The sequence below is a fragment of the Columba livia genome, chromosome 3 (assembly GCF_036013475.1).
Source record: "Columba livia isolate bColLiv1 breed racing homer chromosome 3, bColLiv1.pat.W.v2, whole genome shotgun sequence".
NCBI classification, from domain to species: Eukaryota; Metazoa; Chordata; class Aves; order Columbiformes; family Columbidae; genus Columba; species Columba livia.
In genome coordinates, this window is record NC_088604.1 from 31,246,958 (window position 1) to 31,271,605 (window position 24,648).

At 38.7% G+C, this 24,648-nt stretch overlaps 1 long non-coding RNA gene across 2 annotated transcripts in view; it reads left to right on the forward strand.

Moving 5' to 3' along the window:
* Positions 1-24,648, forward strand: part of LOC135578989 (uncharacterized) — a 46,572-nt gene that overhangs the window by 20,340 nt on the left and 1,584 nt on the right. Inside the window, exons 1-2 of one of the 2 annotated variants that reach the window (XR_010471186.1) lie at positions 6,099-6,224; positions 7,597-7,691. This is a non-coding gene — a long non-coding RNA (uncharacterized LOC135578989). Of the gene's footprint in view, positions 1-6,098; positions 6,225-7,596; positions 7,692-24,648 lie in introns of those variants that run through there. The other variant, XR_010471187.1, reaches the window with a different exon arrangement.

The following is a 24,648-nucleotide window of genomic DNA, read 5'->3' on the forward strand; positions in this document are numbered from 1 at the left end:
TTAACAAATAATTTACTATCCAATAAATTCTTACCTTCATCATAAAAATGTACTTTTCTGTCCAAAATGTTATGAATTTTGGCATGAGAAGAAAGCCAGCTTTTCTTTCCAAGCTGTTGGATGCCATTTTTTATAAAGAACAAACAGCTTCTTTCCAGGAGAGGTTGCTCAAAGAAACCTGGGAATATGTGGGGCCAGATTCTCATCTCCTCAGCACAATCATCTTTCCAGGTGAACCTCACTGTAATGCCATTGCAGCCAGTTTATAAATACCCCGGCTGTCCCAATGTAGACTCCAAAATTCAACAAATCCCTCTAGAAGTGTTCTTGAAGTACAGAGATGTTCTATACATGTGGCCAGACAAACTTGCACCATAGCTCTGTGTCCTCTTTCCATAATAATTCTTTGTGTGGATGATGCTTACAGTTCCCATTACCTTTGGATGAAAGTCTAGATCGTGGTATCTTTCCTAATTTCATTTACTTCTAGGTCAGAAGACTTGTACTTTGTCTCCAGGGGTGCCAGACAGAGATTATCCACAAATGTTACAGTCAGTGATTCTGATTATCTTAAATACAGGAGAATTTATTTTCTAGTGGAATGGCAGAAAAAATCAAAAGAAAAAGTTAAGCAGACTTCAAGCAGAACTGTGCTAATATTGCAATGAACCCAGTTGTGCTTTGGCAGAAATTAGGATTCTGATCTCACTTAGATTACATTTATGTCCATCTAATGATCACATTGATTTTACTGATTCTCAACAGCTGAAATAAGATCAGAAACATACTTTACCTGTTTGTGTTAGTTATTTGGTGAGCATAGGCATTAATGAAGAATTTCTCATTTATAACAACAAATAGTATTACTAAGAGCTGGGTCCAAAATTTACAATTCCATCTAACTAAAGACAAAGATTCTTCAAATGTGGAAGTAAGCATCTTTGGTAATATTTGGTACACTGTGGTAAGTCTTGATGATATTGTTTTATATTGCTTTCTCTTTCTATCACTGCACAGTGTCTAAATGTTATCCCAGCTCACTGGTACATGATTTAGATGGTGAAAAACATGTTGTTTCATGTTCCAACAGAACTGGGAAGATATAGTATACTTCTAAATACACTCAGATTCTTTTTGAGCCAAATTTATGTTATCTGAAAATTAATTTAGATTCTTGAAACCAGAGTCTTTTGTAATTGTTAACCTGATGGAACCTTGTTCCATTTGTATTTATCTAATGCTGTAGCAAGCATAATTTATTTTACTGTCATGAAATTCTGTTTGAGAGAAATCATGTCCTTGTTAACACCAGTAGCAAAACACCTGTTGATTTAAATGCGATCACATTTCCCTCTCTTACGCAGGTGTATGTGCACCACAATAGCTCACAGGTAAAAATGCCCATGAAAATATAATAAGTAAGTGCATGGTTATTTTGGACAGTGACAATTTTAAAGGGTGGGCTTTTACCAGCACTCCACCACCATCCCAGCTGGGCTCAGCACCCCGCTCCCCATCCTCAGCCCCTCACTTCCCTGTACTTATTTCCACAAAAGCGCAAATTATATTCTGATTTCAGTGGTGGCTGGGGAAAAAAGTTAGATTTCACGCTGTTGAAGACCATGAGGTTTCTGTAGCAGATTTTTTTTCTGAAATGGCAGTCTCCACAGTCGCCAGTTCTCACCTAAATCATTTCAGGCTTCTTGAAGACTTAGGGCATCACTGTGTAGGTTCATGCCTATTCAAGCACTGTATGAACGGCTCTGGGATGGGGAGAGTTAAACAGGCAGTTTGTTTTATAATGAAAGCTGCATTTCAACAAGGTGATGCTAGGGCCAGTTCCAGAACCACAGAAAGCTGGCGTTTACACAAAATTTATGACATTTGGAATATATATTTTAACCTTCAAGGCATGTTCTGCATAAAAAGAACTGTGCCAAGATTTAAAATCCGTTTTTTCTCTCTTGTGAGAAACATTAAGGGCATCAATACATAAGAATAACACAGTAATTAAATACTGTGAAGTATAATTCTAACAATTTGGAAGTATTTAATTATTTATAACAAGGCCTATGTTTCCATTGTACTGATTTTGCACTTCCACTTACACCTGGTTATTGACCTTGGCAAAGCTACTGTGTTGCAAAAAGTGTTCTGGTCAGAACTTCATTCAACATAACAAAACTAACACAACCCAAATTTGTTAACTTCATTCCTTCCCTTTTCTCTCGGTGGATCCACCTCTACGTCACAGTTGGCAGCGTCTGAGCAGTGTGCTGCCAAAATGACAACCACAGAGTAGAAAACAAAGGGTACATTTAATGATCATTTTCAAAGCAGAAGGCGGCTTATTAGCAAAGTCCCACAGAGATTTGTACAAAGGCCTGCGCTGTTCAAAATATTCATCAGTGAGATCTGGAAGGAGTGTGAATAATGAGGTGGCATCTGCAGATACCAGGAAGTTACATGAGCAATAAAAATGAAAGTGGAGTGTGTAAAGTTTTGGGAAGGTCTCAAAATACCTTGTAAGCATTTGATAAAATAAGTGAAATTCTATATCAATAAAGAGGAAATAACTGGTAATGAAAAAGCAGCCCTAACATTATGGTAGCTCCTACTGTTCTAGAAAGTTGTATCTGTGAGCTGTAATAGGAAGAGCTATGACAACATAACTTGGTGCTCAGCAGTGAGCAAAAAGCAAACTGCATGTTGGAAGTAATTAGGAAAACAACAGTGAACAAAGCAGAAACCATCAAACTGCTGCTATATAAACAAACCATGATCAGCAGGGATGATCAAAGATTTGTACTGTTTTCAGTATGAAAAACAATCAAATGGATGAGGATTCTTCAACTCGGGGTGGGGGGGAGGGTGGGAAACCAAAAGCAAAAAATAAAACATGAGATCTAATGAAGTCTAAGCAGCACGGAAGAGGTGAATAAAGAGCAGTTGTTGCTCTCTTGCAGAACAAGGACTAAAGTTATCAGCTGAAGCTGGAAGCCACAAGATTCCAAACAAGCAACAGACGACAGCTCCCCATACAACTTGCAGGGGAGCAGTGGGATTCCTTTCGACCACTTTTAGCATTCACCATTGCAAATGCTAAATGTTGTATGGGATCTAAAAGAGACATGGCAGATTAATGGAGGGAAAATCCACCAGGGACCATCTACAATTTGAAAAGTCTTCGGCCTGCAAATCACTGCAGACTGGAAAAATACATGTGACACATGTTCCAATGTACTTGTGCTATTCCTACAGGCTTCTCTAGGCATGCAATGTTAACGCCTTGACCGGAGAAGGTATGCTGCACCAGATGGACCTGTGGTCTGATCTGATCCAGCTTTCTTATCTTAATACTTAAAAGACTTGCAATGCTGAAAATTCAGAAAGGGAAGGCTGCCCTTGTAATACCAGAACACATTTCAGAGGACTTGGACCTGGCAGCACTCCTGAAAACAAAGCCAGCCATGGTCTGAGAAAGGAGTTTCTTTCTGCTGTTTCCTAATGTTTTCAAAAGGCAGGATACTGGGATGGAAGTTTTTGTTTCATGCATGGAGAGGATTCTCAAATATTACCTCGCAGACTAGATGTTAGATAAGAATCCAAAAAGCCTAGAAACAAATAAAAATTTAGAGTGGAGAAGACCTGTGGGGGTCACCTGGTCCAACTTTCTGTCACAGCAGACTCGTACATCAGAGCAGGTTGCTTAGGGCCTTACCAGGCTGGGACCTGAGTATCTCCAAGAACACAGACCCTAGGACAACCCAGGGCAACTGCAGCAGGGTGTAGCCACTACCATGGTTGGCAGCTTTTTCTGTTTCTTCAAGAAAAATTTCCAGTGCTACAATTTATGAACACGTCTGTACCTGTGTCTGTTACCACTCTGATCTTCTGGGCCTCATTCCACAGGCTCTTGCCCTTGAGAATGAATGTGAGAAGGACTTTCACTATCAGCAACAAGTGATTTGATAGTGACTTATCTAGTTTGTATAGCTGTGAGTAGCTATTTGTGCTGCAAGAATGTGAAGAATCAAGTTCTCAGTTTAAGAGCAACACAGGGCAAGACTGCATGAATTCAGAAAAGAAAAACAGCTTACAGTGGTATCTGGGGGATGCTTCTTCTGGAAAACATGAAGAACTTTTCTTAAGAAACAAAACCACAGAAGAAAAAAAAGGCTGAGCACAGAAGTGTTTATAATCTTGATTTATTTTTTTAACGATTGGCTTTATAAAAAATTGGTAAATGTTTTACTGCAGCTCACTTAAGAAGGAATGTAGCAGGCCTATAAATAAATCCATGTTGATTATCTAGTGGCATAAGCTTCTCTGTCTCCCATGTTACTGATGAAATGCTCTGAAGTGTATCTCATCAGATATGATTAGATATTTCCTGTTGTCATGTGTAAATTAGTCACTCACTCCTGCAAATGTCACAGAACTTGTTTTGCTGCTTTCTAATGTATTTTTGTACATCCTATAGTTGGATTGCCCAAGACACCCTTTGATACTAACATTGTTTTATTCCTTGGGGTTTTTTTTGCCACCAGTGGGTTTCTTGTACAACGAACTGGAAAAAAAGTCTTATTATCTAAAAAAAAGCTATATTTTTTTTATCTCTTTTATTTAAATTTTTGTATGTAAGGTTGAATAAAACGTATTGTGGTATACCTAAAGATTACTTACCTTTGCTTACAGCTGAGGTGGTACCTCTGTTCATAAGCTTTCCTAAACCCAAATACTTTACTGTCAATTGACAGAATTTATGTCCTTATAAATTATGGATTGAGAAATCTGAAACAACTATCATTTTTTTTTGAGGAAACATCTTCTTTGTAAAGCCAACATCAATTTAAAAAAAAAAAAAGTCTTCTTCTAAAGTGTTAGGAAGGTGAGCATGGAAATCTGGTTGGTATTGTGGCCGACAAAGCAAGAGTCATGTGACTCACCATGAAAATCAAATAGGAATGTCTCCTATGTGCACAAAGAATGGGAATAAAAATAACCCAGCTACAATGCTCTGAAATATCTAACACATTTCTTCACAAAATTTGCGGTCTCTCCTGGGTTGTGTGGACTGCGTTGCGTGCTGCAGCCACTCTGGAAAGCAGCCAGTTGCTGCAAAGATTTACAGCATACTTGAAACACTTGAGAGGGAAAGGTGCGTGTTCAAGGGGAAGGCAGCGGCGCAAAGGATTAACAGTGGGAGAGGACTTCTGGCACTTCTAGGTCAGCGCTCTGAGTTAAGCCTTGCCCAGAGCCGAACAAAAGTTGTTACTACTTCTTGTCTGCCAGTCCATGTGAAATGAGTTAATGACCAGCCACAGGCCAACCCGTGGCAGGCAAGCATCCCACCGCAAAATTGCTCTCCCTTCTGGAAGCCTGTTAAGAAAACCAAGAACTAATGGAAAATGAGCCACCTTGTCTCCCATAACCAAGGTCTTTCCAGGCTAAGGTCGAAACCAGGTGGTGGGGAAGGGTGAGCATGCAGCTGCTTCAATGACGCCAGCAATTTTTAGGGTAGCCAGAGGACTTTACAGGAGCATTAAGTATCTTTCATCCCAAACTCATCTGAAAAACATAGGTATGTATGAACAGCACTCTGGTACTATATTCTGAACAGTATTTGAGACAGATAATAATGTTTGAATCCTTAATAATATTTAGATTTATCATAAATATTTGAAGGACCATTTTAGGCGTGAATTCTCTTGAGTCAAATCTTCCAAAAATAATGTACTAGACTGAAGAACAGAGACACCCTGCTCGGGTTGGAGCATACTGAATTTACCGGAAGTGTGACAGAGACCCATATACTAGTTCAGATTTGCAGGGATTTCTGGAAGTCCTCTGTCCCCCTCCCTGCCCAGAGCATGAATAACCCCAGGCTGCCAGAAACCTGTCAAGTTTTGGTTATCTCCAAGGATGGAGATCCCTCAGCGTCTCTGGACGATATATTCCACCATTCAATTACTGCCTCACATGCATACTTTGTAAATATGCTTATTTACAACATTCAAGCTTAATTAGTTAGCAGTCCTGGAGTAAAGAAGTGCCAGCAACACTGCTTGCCACAATCAGCATATAAATACAAGTGAGAACCTTTTCTACACTCGCTGTCACTCAGGCTGTCTCCTGTATTTCTCGGACATTTCTCAGAGCACTGCAGAAGCTTTGATGTAATTGGCTAAGAATACTCCAGGGCACTGAACACTATTTTCAAGGTAATGCAACTCAAATTTGACACCCTGTGTCCTCCAGCTCTGTGAAATTTCAATACCTTTTTTTTTAGGAACTTTCCTATTTTCAAGCTATCTATGCCTTCAAGCCTCCTCTGTAATCCTATTTAATGCACTGATGGGAAACTTTTTTTTAGGATGAGTTCAAGTCTATATTGGAGAAGTCTTTCCTGGCATAATAATGACAGAGCGTGCAATTTCTTGTAACATTTTCATACAGAAAAAGTCCTACTCTATATATATATATATATATATATATATACACAATTCTACCAGATAAATGGGCCTTCATCAGCACAGTGTCTTTCACTTGCTGCACGAGCATAAACACGTTCAGGAAAAGCAGAGCTTCATATGAAGGAAATAACGTAAATTGAGAAATCCTTTTCCAGTGTGATGAGGGCACAAATAAACTGTCTGTGGCAATGCAACTACTGAACTGACTTTTCTGTCCAACAGGTGGAGTTTTATAATCACTGATGCTCAGATTCTCACACTATGCTGTCTATTCATTATGGATTAAATTAGTCTGAACCACATATTGATACTGTTTAATATTGATTATTTAATTAATTGCAGATGTATGTGTGCATAGACGAAAGAATTGTTGGCCTTTTCCATTTTTACGTAGTATGCAGGTTGTTAAGACAGCCAAAGCCAGCAGTGCTGTTTCTATCTTCAGTTATATTGCCGAGATATTAAAGAAATGGGATTTTTAAATTATTGTTTTCAAGCACTCTAACATTTCCTACAAGGCAGACATCTGTAGGATGAAAGAACTTCGCTGCAAAAATATCAGAACACTTTCTTCTATCAAATATTAATATGCTTTTTGTTCTAGTGTTATGTTGCCTGTTATTCATCTGATGTAAATGACCTTTCAGTCTTTTCTGCACTGTCTGCATCTTTGGTAGAGTTAGTAATATACATGTCAATGATTATCCACATTTTAACCACATAAAGACATTTTGTTAACTTCCTCATTGTGATCCCATATTTTTGATAATCTGTATTCTTATTTGTGTATTTGCTTAACAGTGTGCATTCTGCAGAGATTTCATTCCCATTACAACACAGTAATCCTCTTACAGCAACTGTAAAAAAACACCTGAAACCAAATGCAACCGCAACAGCCAGAGTGTGATCATGGACCAATCTGGGATGGATGGATGGATGGATGGATGGATGGATGGATGGATGGATGGATGGAGAGCTATGAACTGTCAGCTGTCCACCAGCCTTATCAGAAACTAGATCCATTCCCTTGGGTTTTACTTCCAAATTCTCATGTTTAATTCATGCTCCTTTATTGTATGCTGTCCTCCTGACCTGATGAATCTTGCATCGCTCTCTGCAGGTGGTGGAGCCAGGAGCACACCTGGAACAGCAGGACTTCAGTCAGTCCCAACAGGTAGAAGAGGAAACTGAAGATTGAACTCACATATGCTGGATGTGCGTGCAACCTGGTTTGTTATTACATAGAGAACAGGTGTGGCAGTACCATTAGCTGTAACCACCATCCTGCTGATTGTTAGATTGAAAAGGTTATGCCCTAATTATTCTTTCAAAGATGAGGTGAAAAGACCTGATCTCCAGGATGGACTCCATGTTCTGGATCCCAGAGGCAGGGAGGAAACTTCCTGAAGCCTTGAGTCAAGTACTTGGGCTCTAGGTGAGGATTTTAATCACCTTCCTAGACCTATTTCCTGTTAGTTCCCCATTTGGGGGTGTAGGCCCTAAGGTATGCCTACCTCTCCCTATTTTCTGTATAGGAATTGTAGGTGGCTAATTCTGTGACCTGGATTCCATTCGAGGAGGAGAACCCTAAAATTAAATTGTTGGTTATGCATGCATTTAAATCTTTTGTTTAGTCCTGTCCATATTTCTTTAAAAAAAAAAAAAAAAAATAATGGGAGTTTCAGGCATTACATAAACTTGGCATGTACTCTGGGATTTCACTGGGACAGTTATCTTCTGCTACATTTTGTACAAATACTTTAAACTGGTGTAGAACAAAGAAAACACACTGAAATGGGCTTGATGGAACACATCAGTCAGGTGAGAGAGAGCCTCTAGTTTCCTGATGCTGTTTGTTGAATTAATTCTAAAAATGTATCCAACCAGCTATTACAAAGCAGTAAAAAAGCTAAAGAAAAGAATGAATTGACTTGCATAATCCATTACTAGCCACATCTTTCCCTTTTTCAACACAGGTTGAAAAATTGCAGCTTTAGCAGTTTCTGTTTTTTTTTTTCTTTGTGGGTGTTCTCTTAAACCAGGTATATTAAACTGGGTAGAAGCCAAATGTAGAATTGTCTGTAAATTATCACATGTCCCAGAGCAGTAATAATTTAGGGGTTTCTCTGACATTCGGAAGAAGGAAATATAACTTGGCTAGAAATTTGTATTTCATAGCAAAGAGGCCAAGAAAATACTGTAAATGCTGCAGGCAAGAAAATTAATAAGTACATACCATGTTATATGCACATTCAAATGCTACCGTTTGGCAGGTGGTTACAAGTAGTAAAAAGGAGCTAGAATTAGGTTTTCTTCACTAAATTATAACTGTTTATCAGTATTTATATAATCTCTCAGTACTGAATGTCAGGGTTATTTGGATGCTGGGTTCATAATTACTTACTCAGTGGAATAACATGTTGATAGCTGAAAGACGCCCAGCATTCTGAAATGGTTATCCATAATATATTTGTTGCTGGGTAAATATGTTATTTAACTGAATGGGTGAAATCAAATCATCCACAGGGCTGCAGCTGTGAGAACTAGGGCCGGCTGTAGAACAAGAACTACCTTCAAATGTACTTCAGGGTCATCATATTTTTATGTTGGATCTCAGTGAAACCAAGACAGAAGACAGGGGGAAGCACAGTAGTCCAAAAGCAGGGCATGTTTCAAAGGCATTGATCAGCCCCTTTCTTGGTCTAGGCTTGTTTATGGGGACAGGGGCTTGCTGCCTGTGTCTTTTGGGCTACAAGGCACTTAAATGAGCTGTGCCAGCTTTGTGCTCAGGCTGACCACAAAATTCACCTGATTTGCTGATTGCTACAGGAAGATGACAAAGGTTCTTTTGGGAAAGACCTAGGCCACGCTTTCAGCCCCACAGTAGATGTCACAAGCACAGGAAGGACATATGGGACAACTTAGCAAAACAGTGGAGCCTTGGCCTTGGAGCCTTACTCTGTGGGCAAATACACACTCAAGACTAATATGGATATGAGTTTCGCCCAGTATTTCCTGAAAGTCACTTTTATACCAAAGATGTTGGAGGTCTGGACAAAGTGGACAGCTGACACGTAGATGGGGACATGGGTTTGTCTTCATACTGCACAGAGTGGGTTTATCACCATGTGAATCCCTTGAGCACTGGTACACCTCTATCTTTCACCCATGTACCCATACAAAAAACATTGGACAGCCAGACGAATTCAATGGACACTCGTTTTACAACCTTATCAGCCACTCTGAAAAAGTTGTTCCAAAGGACACTCAAGATTATATGATTGATCTGAGATTTACATGTCTCTGGATACACTTCTGGAAATGAAACTGCTATGTGTTAAATGCTGGACCTTGGGCTACAGTGCTGAGCTCAGAGCACTGATTGCCAGATGCAGATGGGAGGACTATGGTCTCCAGAGAGCAGTGTGCTTCCTTCAGGGAATCTGACCATCTCTGTACCAGCAGAAATGAGGAAAGTCATATCTTCTCTTATTCTTTAAACACTCAGGGCTAGAACAAATTTTACACTTATCATTTAAGCTAAGTGCTTTGTAGAAACCACATAAAATGTGACTCTTATTCCCAAAGGCTAAGATTAAAAAAGAAGAAGAAGATTGATGATGCTGAGTGTTTAATGGTTTACAACTTAAAAGATCTGATTTGGAGAGGCCAGCCACTTGAGACTGTTTAGGAAGCATGGCCTTCAAAGGAGTCTGACTGGAGTAGTGAGGGCTGAAAGTGTCCTGGGGATCGCGCATGGCAGCAGAGCAGGGTCTGGCCCTGCTGGAGCATCACTCAGGCAGGGACCAATGGCCCCAGTAGTCTGACATGGGGTCCTGGGCTAAGACAGGGTGGGGAGAGGCCAGGCAGTAACAGTATGGCCCCATTAGTACCTTCAGATTTTCAGCTGATATATCCAGAGTCACCAAATCTTCCTGAAACACTTGGTGCCAAAATCTAAATGACAATTGTAACATGCAAAGGAAACTACCCTGCCCACAGAGAACAGCTTGTCTAGGAGGGACTTCAGCTCTGGTTATATCACCTCATTTTATTATGTGATATCTCATGAGAGTTTGCAGTGGTTTTGGTGTTTAAAGCCTGGAAAAGAAGGAGATTTAACTTGATGTGCAGTTCAACAAGCAGCCATGGGAAGTAACTCCAAAAGGGGCTGGTGTTCTCAAAGCAAAACATGCAGCTTCAGCATCTGGGACAGATGGTCATGAGCAGGGTAAATTTTACTATCAAAAAGACAAAGAGATTGAAACAGCAGTATCACAAGAATGGTCAGATCAGGAGATGTTAGATTAGAAACAAACAAACAAACAAACTACAAGAACAACATTTTATTCTAGAGAAAAAAACCTTTTTTTTATTATTTTTTTTTTTTTTTGTCAGAACACAAATATGAGAGAGGTAAGAGAGACAGAAATGAAGATGATCCCTAGGATGGGATTCCTGCTAGGGGATGGAGCTGTGGAAAGAGTACATACTCTGTGTGCTACCCAGACTGTAATGGAGACTTCTTCTCTTTATATTTTAAGGTCAGTGTCTCAGAAGTGCATCTTGGGCAGTACACTGATGTCCATGAGTTGCCTACATGAGTTGCCTACAAAACAATGGGGACCAAAGTGAGGCTCTGAGGGAGGCCAAGAAAGATTGAAAGAATAGCTAGCAGGTAGAAGGAGACCCAGGTGAACAGCCTGGAAACCATGGGAAGGAGCAGAAAACCACCCAGAGTATAAAAGTCAACAAGCATGAGAGGAAGACAGCATAAAGCACTTGAGCCCAGTCAGGAAAATATGTATGTAGAGTCTTTGCACTGTTTCAGCTGCAGTTGCTTTGTGAATCAATAACAGTTTCTGGCAAAACCAATCCAGTTTACAACATTTGTACAGATTTATTAATTTCAAAGAATACAGCTAGACATTTTACTACTGCTCTTTCTTTTTCTGTTCCCAGGTTAGTCCCCACAATGTCAATAGAAACCAATAGAAGTAGTCCTGATTTTCAAAGATGTAAACGCAGCTGAAATCTGCCCCAGGAACATATATCTCAAAACAGATGATTGACATTGGATATGAAAGCCCCGTAAATAAGTAATGGACTGTTTCAGTGTGCCTGCCTGGTCTGTGTGTGCTGTATCTGCTGCCTGCACAGCAGACGCTGTAAGAGCTGCTAGAGAAAAGACACAGACAGGAGACAACCAGGCAGAACATAGACAGTGATACTAACAGGGTTTGGGCAGCACCTACTCAGTGGAGCCCATTAACTGACAAAGGTGCTCCACTGGGAGATAAGCTTATGTCTGGCCAATTTTTTTCTCATTGAACATGGAGGTATTTTAGAATTTTTTATGGTGTTCCCATGGAAACTTTCCCTATGTCACACGTTTTCCTTGCTATAGGTCACATCCTATTTCATCTTCAGTCGTTATTATTATTAATGTAGAGAGCAGTTGCTTTATGACTCCCTTGAAGCTGTATAGTTTGCATACTCCTCAGACCACCCATTCAGATAAAGATTTAATTGTACTAATTGTTAAGATTTAGTCTGTCGTTTGTTTCCTGTATACGCAAGGAAAATATCCTCATGGGCTTTCTTTGCCAAAGCAAGCAAACTGTTTCAAGTAAAATGTTCTAAAATAGCAGCTGATGTGGTTTGCATAGGATGTTCACATTTCAATGTCTATAACATTCTGAACCCCTAATACAACTAGTGAAGGGGTCATTAATTGTAACTCTAATAGTTAGGCCTCTTATAGGGTAGTATTCACAAGACAATTTGCTGTTTATTGTTTTAAAAACCTGTATTTGGGAAAAAATGGCCAATTGTGCTTTTCTTCATTTTGACTAGTAGCATTGTAGCTGTAAACATTTTCAGACAGATGCTGGAGCATTTCCACTCTCATCTTTTAACAGATATTCCTTCCAGAAATTTTTACCTGTTGGACCGAAGTTACTGTAGCTGAAGATAAAGCAATTTTTGATCTTGACTGAGTAAAGAAACATATATATATATGTATATGAGTACATATGTATGCTTTTAAATAGCTGCAGTTCTGCAATTGCTTGGCTAGAAAATTGATTTTTAGCAAAATAGCCCTAAAAGAGGAAAGGTATATGAATGTGTTGATGAAAATCAGTTTAGATCTGGCCAAGTTACAGCTTGCTGAAAATAACACTTCACGCAAAAGCAATCTTTTTTTAGAATGAACACTTAAAATTGGAAAAATACTGCACGAGTGCACAGCTAATACAATCACATATTTTCTGCAATAACTACTGTTTCTCAAACAACTCAACGTAACATGCAGCTTCTTGCTGCGGCTCCTTCTAGTTCTTTCTAATAAACAGCATTCTGTATTTCCATATGCCATATGCTGAATAAGTAATAAGATCAAAGAAAACACTATACATTTCTATTTAAGATATAGAAACAGCATGTCAGTGTGTAGCTGCGTGATCCTGAAGAGCTAATGGAGCAGATGGAGGTTTGGTCAGGATTGATACACAGTTTCCTCCTGTTTCTACAGGAGGTTTTATCCTAGCTCATTTATAACTTTAAGAGCATGGAAAACTCTACCTACTTCTGCTGGCAATGAGCTATTTTCAGGTGTCTTTCTGCTTACAATTCCTTATCACCCGCAGCAGAGCGTGAGAAAACTACAGGCTGGGAATAAGAAGTTGGACAGTGACTCCAGTAATGCAGCTTCCCCTTCAGTGGGCTGGAAAGCTGGAAATCAAATAGCAAATTGTCTTGTTCTTTCACTGTGTTACAACAAGAGAAGTCCTGACATACCTCCCTTTTACATGTGCTTTTAAAATATTTTTTTATCATGTACCCTTATCTTCTTGCTAAAATATGCAGTGCTGGTATTTTCAGTCTCCATTCAATGGAGAGAGATGTTGCTCCTTCTGTTCTGAGCTTATATAAGGCACAGTCTCTCTGAAGTAGATGGACTGTGTAGGACAGTGTATGCAGGTGAATGCACCACTGATTAGACTAATGGCTGCCTTCCCATCTTATTTGCATCTTTTTCCTCCTGAGTCTTAACATGGTTTTGTTTTCCAGTGCATAGCTGTTTGTGAGTCTGATACAATTTTTGCTGCAATTTGTTCTCTTGACAATAACATGTTGGGCTCTTTTGTGGGGTTGAGAGGAAGCAGAGAATAAGCCTGCGACTGCAGAAACTTTTTAATATCCAGCCACAGAAGAAGGCATCCATATTGACAATGTACTCTTAAGTCTAGGTGGCTTTGTTGTTGGTTGTATAACCCTAGTGTTCCCTGAACATATTTTTGAAGCAATGCAGAAGTCATCACAGCAGCAGGAAAAAATAAATCTTAAGAGAACTTAACTTTGTTGGAATTCGTGCTTTATCAAAATTATCAGAATAATAAGATCAGGATGAAAAACATCTTTCCTCCCAGCATTTCACGGATCTCCTCCTCTGCAATAATGTCAGCATTTTCAATCAATTAGCTGTGAAAGAGCATTTTCATTAACAGAAAGGATGACTTATCCCATACTCTTTTGAAATTGTAATAAAATAAAAAATAATTTTAAAAAATATAGTTCAGATAAAAAGCAGGCAACCACACATAACTAATTCTGTAAGTTTTAATCTCCTAAAGCACTGACTGGACAAAACACAAGAGCTTTGCTTATATCTGAGTCTCTTTCTGACCACAGTAGAAGTAAGATTATGCCTTGTAAATTATTTCTACATCTCCTGAACTGTTCCAAAGAAACACCTAAATATACTGTCTCTGTTTTCCACAGGATACAATGTCTACACAATATGAAACTGTCCTCTGTTAGGCTGCACAACCCATCATAAGACAAAGGCACATAAATATTGTAGAAATTATTCTAGTAGAGTTTCACAGTTGTGCTACCTTTAAATACTCCTCTTTATTGGTACATAAGCGCAGACACAGATGAAACAAGTTAGCTACAGTGTTACTCCAATTCCCACAGATCCCACAATGTTATAAGGGGGATTCATTAAAACAGAAATGTTATCTCAAGTCTCCTGCTTTACTGCTGTCCCTCTGGGGGACACAAATCTATGCCCCGTTCAGGGTCTCTCTTAAATTTATAGTTTTGCAGCTATGGAGTGAGTCAGTCCACAACATGGGTGAGAACAGCATCCAGGCAAGGAAAAGATAGTCAGAAATAAACTGGAATGACTCTAAGAACAATTTAACTTAACGAAAACAAGAAAGCTCGTGAGCCATTTAACTTCAATTAACCATAATTAATCAGAACAAATTTTTCCTCATTCTCTATTGTGTTTAAAAATTACATTTTAATTTAAAATCTATTTTAAATGCCACTCCAGTTCTCTTAGATGCCCAAAGTCTGTCCACTCTCTGTATTCACTCCAGATCCACTGTGTCTGTATCCATTGATACATACAGGATGTCGGGTTTGGGTTGTAACATCCTCCACTAGATTTCACAAAAACAGTTTGCACAAACTCACACAGCCCCGGGCCCTCATCATCCATGCATGAGCGTCTAAGCTAATTTTAACTCGTGGAGTTTCTAGAATACTCTGCAAACCTCTCGTTGCCATGGAAACCCCGGCGCCTCAGCAGGCACGCATTAAACTTCCGCAAGGAAAACCACACAGGGAAATAGCGCTTGTTTTCAGGTTAAAGGCGAGGTAGAGTTTAAGAATATTATGTATCCCTAAACCATCAGCATTCATGCATTTCAGAAAATGACATGGCTTCACCCACAACAGAACACATGAAATGATACCAGGAACTGTCCCACAGAACAGAAGTGCACTTTGCTATTGTCAGCCTGGACAGCACAATAACAACTTTGCAGAATTTTCATTAAATGTTACCAGCCCTTTATAAAAAAAAAAACATCTTGTCCACCCTTCTCATGCTGAGGATGGCAACTAAAAATAATAATGATGTTTTTACTTATCCCTATAAAAAATTGCTTCTCCCTGGCAAACAGGGAGCTGGAATTTTGAAATGATGATTCAATAAACTTTATCATACTAATGTGAACAAAAATCATCAGCTGAAATGAACAATGCACATAGAACCGTATTAAAGCACTAGTCAGTGCCCGTAGCTGCATGCTGGTTTTGGAGGATTTTTAGCAAGGGCAGGCTACCAATAAGCAAGAGAGACATACCACAGAAAAGGGAAGAGAGAAGGAATATGGGACAACTGAAATGCTTTTCCAGATGTAGCTTCTCATGGGGCATTGTTAGTACCCACTTCTAGTGCATGTTTATTCTTTTGTATTGATTGTATCAAATGGCTAGGACTAGGGGTTTTTACCTTCCCTTTATATTGGAAAAGATGTTCTAAAACATTATAAGCAGCAAAAATCAGCTAACCCATGTAAAGGTCACAAAGGATATCCCATATACTTCCACTCCACTTAGAGCTAATATTTGAGTTGTTTTGCCTTTTGCCACCCCTCTGGACTTTGCTGTTACTATAGAGGTTAAATCTAGAGTAGAACTGAAGTATGTCTGACTTCTCTTCCTGGTACTGACATTTTCTGACAGTTTCAGCTGGTTCATTTAACCCCTCTCTCTTCAGTTTCCATATGTCTATAACAGGAGGTCACATTACCTATTTCCAGAGGGTACTTTTGGTTTAAATTAATTATATAGCACTGTGAGAAGATAAAACAATGCCTGTACTGAGCATTGTCATTATGCATATAAATATAATGGCTAAAATGAAAAATTAAGAAAAATAATGATGTCAAATGAGGAAGCCACATATAATTTATAGTTTGTATGGTTCTGATCTCAGTTTACATGATTTTGTAAGCTAATGTATGAATTTAAATCACAATAGTTATAATTTTTTTATATAAAATAATGGAAGAAATATCTGTGCTGCAGAGCTCACTAAGATCCATTAAGAAATAACACAAGAGATAATCCTCTATCAATTTCAGTAGATTGCTTCTTCCTGATAAAATACTTCTGTATTGATTTCTTGCCTGTTAAACTCCACAGGGTCTTTCCAGAAGGGATGCTTACGAGCTTTTAACTAATAGCATTACAACATCGCTTCCACCTTCTCTATCAGTAATAAAATGTAAGAAAACAAGTCATCTGCAAGGGAACATCTGCTGTGGAATACGAAACTGCTTTGTTGTCCTTTATGTTAGTGGGCAAAGGTAATAAAAAATGGAAAACTAGCCCAAAATTTTTAGCAATTTTTGTATACAACCCACCTGAATTTAAAAAGGAGTTCACTGTTCTGAAAGCATTTGGTATCCTTCATACAGCATTGAGTTTATACAGCTGTTTTTTCAGTCCATTGGCTGATGATGACATCAAATACAACAAAACCAGAACACACCATCAATAGCACTTTCAGTCTCTTCTGATTAAAACTATTGTAATTCCACTCTGGATCCCAAAGAGAGATGTAAGGAGAAGTATATGAAATGCTGAGCATAATATGTGTTCATTTCAAAATTATACTTGAATAAAAGTCCTTATTCAGGTCAGGTGCCCTCTTTAGCATAATGTTATGAATTAAATCATCCAGCTGGAAAGACACAACATATACAGTTCATTTTGTTTGGTTGGTTCGTTTGTTTCGTTTTTTAAACAAAAGGGGCGACTAACATGAATAATCCTGAAATTATAAGAATTAAGTTTGATATGTTTTCTTTGCACCACCCAGTGGAAGAGGGTGACTCAGTAAGTCTTCCAGCAATCCAAGAGCTTAGAAAAGGAACATTGGCTATCATGATCCCAACAGATTCCATCTAAGACCCTGGATTGATTTTACAAGCAGTAAAAAAACACAACAGCAAAATAAAATGTCAGGGAGGTGTATTTTCATGCAGATGGGAAAAAAAATGAGGGAAATTACTGTAGTAAATATCAGACAATGAATCAATAGAAAAACCCACACAGAAGCCCAGAGTCCCAACAGCTGTAATTAAGAGAACAGTAATTTCATAGCCATGTAGTTTGTGAAGAGGCTGGCTTCTTGAATAATGCTATGAAGATGCAAATTACTTTTTTCTTAAAACAAGATGCTAGAACTCCTGTCTTCTGTGCTGAAGACACTAACTTCCTGAATAATGTGAAAGACTGTTAAAGTCAGAAAAATACAATGAAGAACGTGTCAGGAGGTATCCTAGTAGCTGGTGGACATTAAACTATTTTTAAGGGATGTAAACCTTTAAGGTGAAGAAGAGAAAATTTTTGTCCCACAAATGTTTGTTTGATCCAATAGGATGAGGTTAAAAGAGGAAACGCTTACAGTATTTGCTCTATGAAGGCTATTCTGTTAACTTTCCTAGTCCTTTTCTTAAAGATTTCTCATTTTTTTATCTGTTGGTCTTGGTTTTTCAGTTAAATCACTTTGGTAGAGGTGGGGATGGAGAGAAGGAAGTTGTCAATGGAAATCATGTCATTGTGCTGTATTGACTGTAGCTGCAGCATTGGGCGCTTTTGCTAAACTGAGGCCAAAGTGAATCCATTTGGAGGATATGATCTTTATCTTTTGACAAGCAGCTACACTGCTGCCAATACCAATTTGAATGTTAGCATATGGTTTTGTGCTTAATGTTTTTAGCTATATGCTCAGCTACTTAAATTCGGATATTTTTTCACTGTGTGCATAGACTCTTTTGAACCCTCAAGCACTGGAGCAATTCTCTGGTTCAGAAACAGTCATGTGCCAGATAGTATCACTTAATAACTGGAAACACAGGATACATGTCACAGGGCATCCAAACAAGCTCAGCATTTCAGCCTGCAGCACTTGGGAAGCTTGTCCCAAGCAAAAGTGGGGAAGTCAGGGTGACTGCGCCAGGGCAAGACAGGTACAAAGGAGGGCCAGGCTGTATAGTCAGACCATGCCAGAGGAGGGGAGCAGCATCTCACACAAACACCAAAGGCAGCAACTTCCACTCAGCCCTTCACTTCTGCACTAGTGGAGAAAACTCCCTCTTCTCTCTTTTGCCACAGGAGCTCTTGTAGGCACTTTGCACCCTTGTGATGAGGAGCCATCTCACCAGACTTTACATCCAGTCCAGGCTAGAAATGTTTTTCTCTACCTTCCTCTCTGCTAAGTGATTGTTCCCACTAACACCCTCATCCTTTGTCATTCATCTTTTGTCCCTTCCTTCAGGGTTCTTTATTTTTATCCTCCTTTTCAGCAACTCATAATTCCTATAGCCTGTGTACCTGTTAAGTAGAGAGGAGAAACTGTGGGATGCTAAGCATAGTTTACTGTTACTACAGTAACTATTTATACATTCACTGGTGTTTCTCACATGTCAGAAGCAAGTAAAGGATCAGTGAATTATGTCCTCAGAAACCACATGGTTTTAGATTAGCTTTAATCACAAGAATTTACATGGCATTGTATTGGTACATGGCATTGTATTATACTTCGAACCCCAATCTAAAGTATTCTCAACAGCTCTGATGTGTCACAGTCTCACTTGATCATAGATACTTAAGGAGGCACATCCCTTAATCCACTTTCTAACTTCTATACTATTTTTCTCTACCCCTTCCTCATAGTCTTACTGCATTGCCTGATTCTCTTCTTTCTTCTCTCACAGATTTTGTCCTTCCTCCAGCCCCAGTACTGAAGTTGACCTGATAGTGCCATGGGAACAACTGGGTCTAGGCAGGAGCGGCCAGTCCCACCCAGTCAGCAATTCCAGCTCTGGGGCATGAGCTGTCTGCCACATGGGCTTGTATTGGAAAAAATGGCACAGTCAAGGGCTAGAGAAACTCGGCTGTGTGTGAGCAGATACAAAGAGCAGCCTCCCACGTGACCCCAGAGATGACATTTGAAATGTTTGAATTTCACTGTTTCCATTTTCACTTACACTGACTGCTCACTATAAAGCTTTCCAGCCACTTCCTTCACATTTTCTTCAACTCCACCTCAGTTCAGCTGTCCTCTTTAAAAAAAAAAAAAAAATCAGCCCCAGGAATGAAAACATCCGTTTGCTTCTTAGAGAAGGAACTGAAAATGATTGAAGTAGTAGCATATTTTCACACAGCCAAACCATTTTGATGCTTTTCTTCTTATTTCAGCTCCTGTGAAACTCAAGGAGAAAGGATTATCCATCAATACCAACAAAAGAAATAAAACAATAAGAATGGGCAAGAGCATTCCTTATGTGAACATATGATCATCAGAGACTTGAGTGGAAGGAGTTCTAATAAAAAAAAATCTGAATCTGTCCACTTGCTCTAGGGCTACGCTCAGCTTTGCAACACAGGTCCTTTTCTGTCTGTGGCGTGCTGCTTCATACGCAACACAACAGCCGTGCTCCTGTTGGGTTTCACATTGCTCAACGGGTACAGATTTGCATAAAAGCAAGGAAAAAAAACAAAAGCACGGTGACCGTGTGGTGTGGAATATACAGGGTAGCTAGAGACGGGCATTTTAAGGGAAATCATAGTGCAAAAGCCAGCTGCTGCATGGTGCAGGTGGCAAAGGCCAAGTCAGAGTTCAGGTTGTCTTTGTGGCAGTTGTCATACAATACTTGCAGCTTTGCTTTCTATTCCGAATTCTCAGGTTATCACTGATGTCTTTGATAATGTGCTTGCTTAGCCCAGCTGATGAATGTTTTTAAAATTGGGAGGTGGGGGAAGGGGAGGGGGAAATGGACACAACTACAAAAACCCACACAATTATTTGTTTACAAGACAAGACATGTTTTGAAAGTCTGCATTCAGTAAATGAAGTACCATAGTCTGTTTTGTCATCATCTGGTTTTGTGGTTAGAAAGAAAGTTTTGGTAGCTAAAGCAGAAGTGTTACAAAACAGCCCCATTAAGCAATCATGTATTCATATGACTGTACAGAGAGAGACTAATTCCTGTTTATATTTAGTTAAGTACATATGGTGAAAGAGTACCATTAGCTTAAGTTTCCATGTTTTTCTTGCTCTAGTAATGTTGTAACTTCAACCCATGAGAAAAATGGGGCACTACTTCTACCATGTCAAGAAAACATGGCAAATCAGTAGTTCATACAGTGCTTGCTGGCTGTTTTACTGAATAATATCATGCCCAGATCTGGTACCAAGGCAGAGATAACAGCCTGTATTAGCCTATTCCAGCTGCCTGGCTGACAGTGTACACAGCCCTTACCCTCTGTCTTGGGATATTCCAACGTGCTGGTGTTCCTCATACAGACAGGACCAGCACAGTCAGCTCCCATTCCTTCCCTCGCGCACACAGCCCCTGGTATAAAGGTGATTTTAGGGATAATAGAGGTAAGTACTACACCTCAAGGTGCTGGTTTCCAGGTTGTCCTGATCAAGGACTTCATTTTGGAAAGTCATTACTTCCTTCTAGCTATAGCTGAGTTTCCCTATGAAAATGAGCTTTTTCATGAGAAAATACGGATTGGGTGAGATGAGGGACATGGAGCTGACCCATGAGCAACCAGGTGATGCGGCTGGAGTTACAAGCCTAGAAATGTTCCTGAATTCCCTAAGACAGACGTAACCCTGACCTGTTGTGAGGATTTCAGTTTATCCCAGGGCTGGGACCAGACTGGACTGACCCTGTTCTCAGTTAGTGCTGTAACAGTCCTTTGGGTGAAATCCTGACTTTACTGAAACCTGTTGAACTCCTCAGGACTAGAATCTTAGCATTGATTTTATGTTGGGGTTTTTTGGTGTTGTTTTTTGTTGTTTGTTTTTTTTTTTTTCCTCTAAATACATATATATGTGTATAAAAGAAAGAAATCAGAGATGTTGCTGTTCTGTGTCTGTTGACCCACTGAACACAGTTCATAGATTTGCTGTCACTCTACTCAAATCAAGAACTGAGGCCAAATATCCCTTTTTATTTAAACCGAATACCATGATTTTCAAAGAAGAATCCCAATGTCCTTTTTTCATAATAAATTAGCATTTTTTAAAATATAGTTGATAATCAGAACTTTTTATTTAGTTTACAGTTAATAGTGGTAATATTTGTGTTTCGGTTGGGGAGAAGAACCATCACAGCAGCAATCTGGAAATACGATATGAAAACTACACTTGCTATGACAACTGTACCAGCAATCTTTTGCTATAAGTGCATGTAAAACTCTGTTTGGAGAAGGATCTCACCATCTGTAAGTTACATATATTCTCTAATTATGTTTAGTACCGGACTCCTAAGTGTTCATCTGAGTTCTCAGCCCCCTTTTTTTTCCCCTCTCTCTCTCAAAATGCTTTTTATTTTACCTAAATATGAAGGTGAATACATTACTATTTTCACAGATGTCAACAGTAAAAAATATTTTTTATTTCTCATTTTTCTGTTTGCTTTAAAGATACTGTCATCTCTCTTAGTAACAAAATCTAAGTTCAGTGTGTAGCTAAGGGCATAACCATAACTTTGAAAGACAAAGAATAAACTTATAATGTGAGCAATTTGCAAATGAATATTGCTATACCATATTGTTGATCAGTGACTATCTATGAATCACCAGATGTAGAATTCAAGTGAACAGATTGTATCATTGGTCTAAAATCATATGGCATAAGTGCACTAGAATTTAAAATAAGACTTAGTTCCAACCAGTACACCTCTGTTTAACTGTAACAGCAATATATAGTAATCACACTTCAAAAAATGTATGGTGTTGAAGGCAGCAATTTATATCTGGTGGTTTTACTTTTTCCTGGATGAATAGAATTATGGTAGTCTAAACTCCTGTGTATAATTCTCATTCCCAGTGATTGTCCTTTTAATTAACCAGATGAAGTCATACTTAATATCACTTCAGAAATTCTAAAAAGTCCTGATTGTTAACTTTTTTTAAAATACAAACACAAGTCTATTAAGAAAAATATATTATGGACCTTTAAAAGTAATTTCTTTCTGTGTTTAAACAAATATTGAATTACTTCAAAATCCCTAAGTCATAGATTACAAAAAATACATTAAGACACATGTCATGTTTTAATAGTTTTGATTCTAACTTCTGATTTCCTCCCAGTCATTTTAAATCTTATAAAATATCGAATTTTTTTTAAAGTGAAACCCTTCGTTTACATAGATGGAAATAGGGTATAAGTATTGTAGATTTCATGTACTGCATTCCTCCGAAGTCAATATGCATTTGCAGTGCTTGTTTTGCTATGCACACATAGCTATATTGCTATATAGCACTCTAATGCCAGAAAACATCAGCATGATAATAGCTGCGTGTGTTAAAATTTAGAATGTAGGATATGTCTGCATTTTGCTAAAAAAGAAAAAAAAAAATCTGACACAGTTTCCTCCATCAATTGTAAGATATTAAACAATAAGTTGCTGGCTACATTCCTTCTGCAGGCTGTTGGAAGGCCGCGTTTAATGCCTTTGCTAGCTCAAGCAGAGAGAGCTTGGTATCTGTTAAATCCAGTTTGCCTTTCAGGCATTTCTAGAGGTGCACACAGTCTCTGCACACATATAATGCTTTCTGTCTGAAGATGAAACCATTATCACAGTGAGCTTTCAAAACTGCTGAATTCTGAAGTGACTGTGCAACCCGCAGTATTTTGAGGAAAAGCCATGTTATTCGTGTTCTGCATTTTTGCTTTTATAGGAATCGTGAACAGTTCAGTTGTGGTTTTGTGAACATGGAGATACACAGAAGGTACACATCTGTAATACTGAAAACATCATTGTATATGGAAGACAAGCTAAGGACCATATGCTGTTTTCTCTTTATGTATAGGGTGTATGATTGTATTTACGATTTTTGTTAGCAGCACTGCAGTTAACATACAAAGTATTTAAATCAGTGTTACAAAATAGCACAGACGTACCCTATGTTGTAAACTCCCCACTGGGCCTCCTATTCTGTTAGTTTACTGGGGACACAAAGGAACTGAACATTAAAATTCACAATATAAAAAGAAGGTCTCCAGAGTATGCTGGATATCCTGATATTTATAGTTTTCTGAAAACTATTCATCAAACCTTAGGATGACCTGTTGGTATTGCTGTTATGTTGTATTCTTTCTATGTCATCATAACCATAGTTCTGCTATAAAAACTCATCTTTTGCATTAAGTACAAAAACTTTTTAAAGGCATGATTAGCATGGGTGGGTTTTATTAATAGATCCAAGTCTCCTTTTTGCACAGTGCAATATTCATTCTTACATACAAGATCTGTCCTAAAGATTTCTGTTGCTAGATCCTTCTTTTAAATCCTGCAAATCAGTTATACTATAAAGTTTCCCTTATCATAGTGACATTCTACGTACACAGCGCTGGTGTTTTGCTTCTCTCCTTTATGGTGGGCTATCACATCATGCTGTAGATATACCATAGTGGTCATCTGTCAGAGTTGTGTTCCCCTTATCTTTGGAAGAATGTTTCTGCCCATTTTTAGAATTGATATTTGGATGACACTCCAGATTCTATACAATATCTTTCAGAAATGTTAAGGAAATTCAATGACCAGTCATGGAAAACTCACGCCAAACACTGCTATCTGTTACTCTTTTTTTTTTTTTTACAAACTTATCCTTTTATCTGTCAGCACATCCTGAGAATTCACTACAAAGAAGAAGCCACTGTTGCCTGGGCACTTGAACTTTGGAGTCTATGCAAAGCATGAAGGGACATGTTTGCTTTTGCACTGAGAGGGATCCTTATGCAAATCACAAAGTAAACAGAGAAAAACTGAAAAATGGGTGATTCTTTGGAAGAGACTTGGAGTGATTTTCCGCTATTACCAGTTCCACTCTCTGTGAAGCTGGCATTTATAATCCTGTTGTTGGCATTTATCTCATACTGTTAAGGGTTCTGAAAGTTCTTGTTGTCATGTGTGCTCATATTCCACAATATGCTTTGGATGGATGATTCCCACATGCCTAATCCATTCTTCTCGCTCAAAGAAAGGGCAGGATTACCTGCTTGAGCCAGAAAGGGTACACAGCACAAAGATGTTGGAAAACAAGTGATTATGGAGTGGGTGATCCTGTTAGTGTTGTAATGAATTCAACATTACTGTTTTTACCTAAGCCAAGAGGTTGAGATTGTTTTCTGTAAGCTAGGATGAGAAAATTCACAGCCTACACTTATGTTCCAAAAATGGGGACTTTTTTCCAAGTGTTCTTTTTAAAAGTATATAAGTGCTAAGTTTATCCATAATAACTAGAGATTGGTTAATGTCAATATAAATGCTGAGACAGT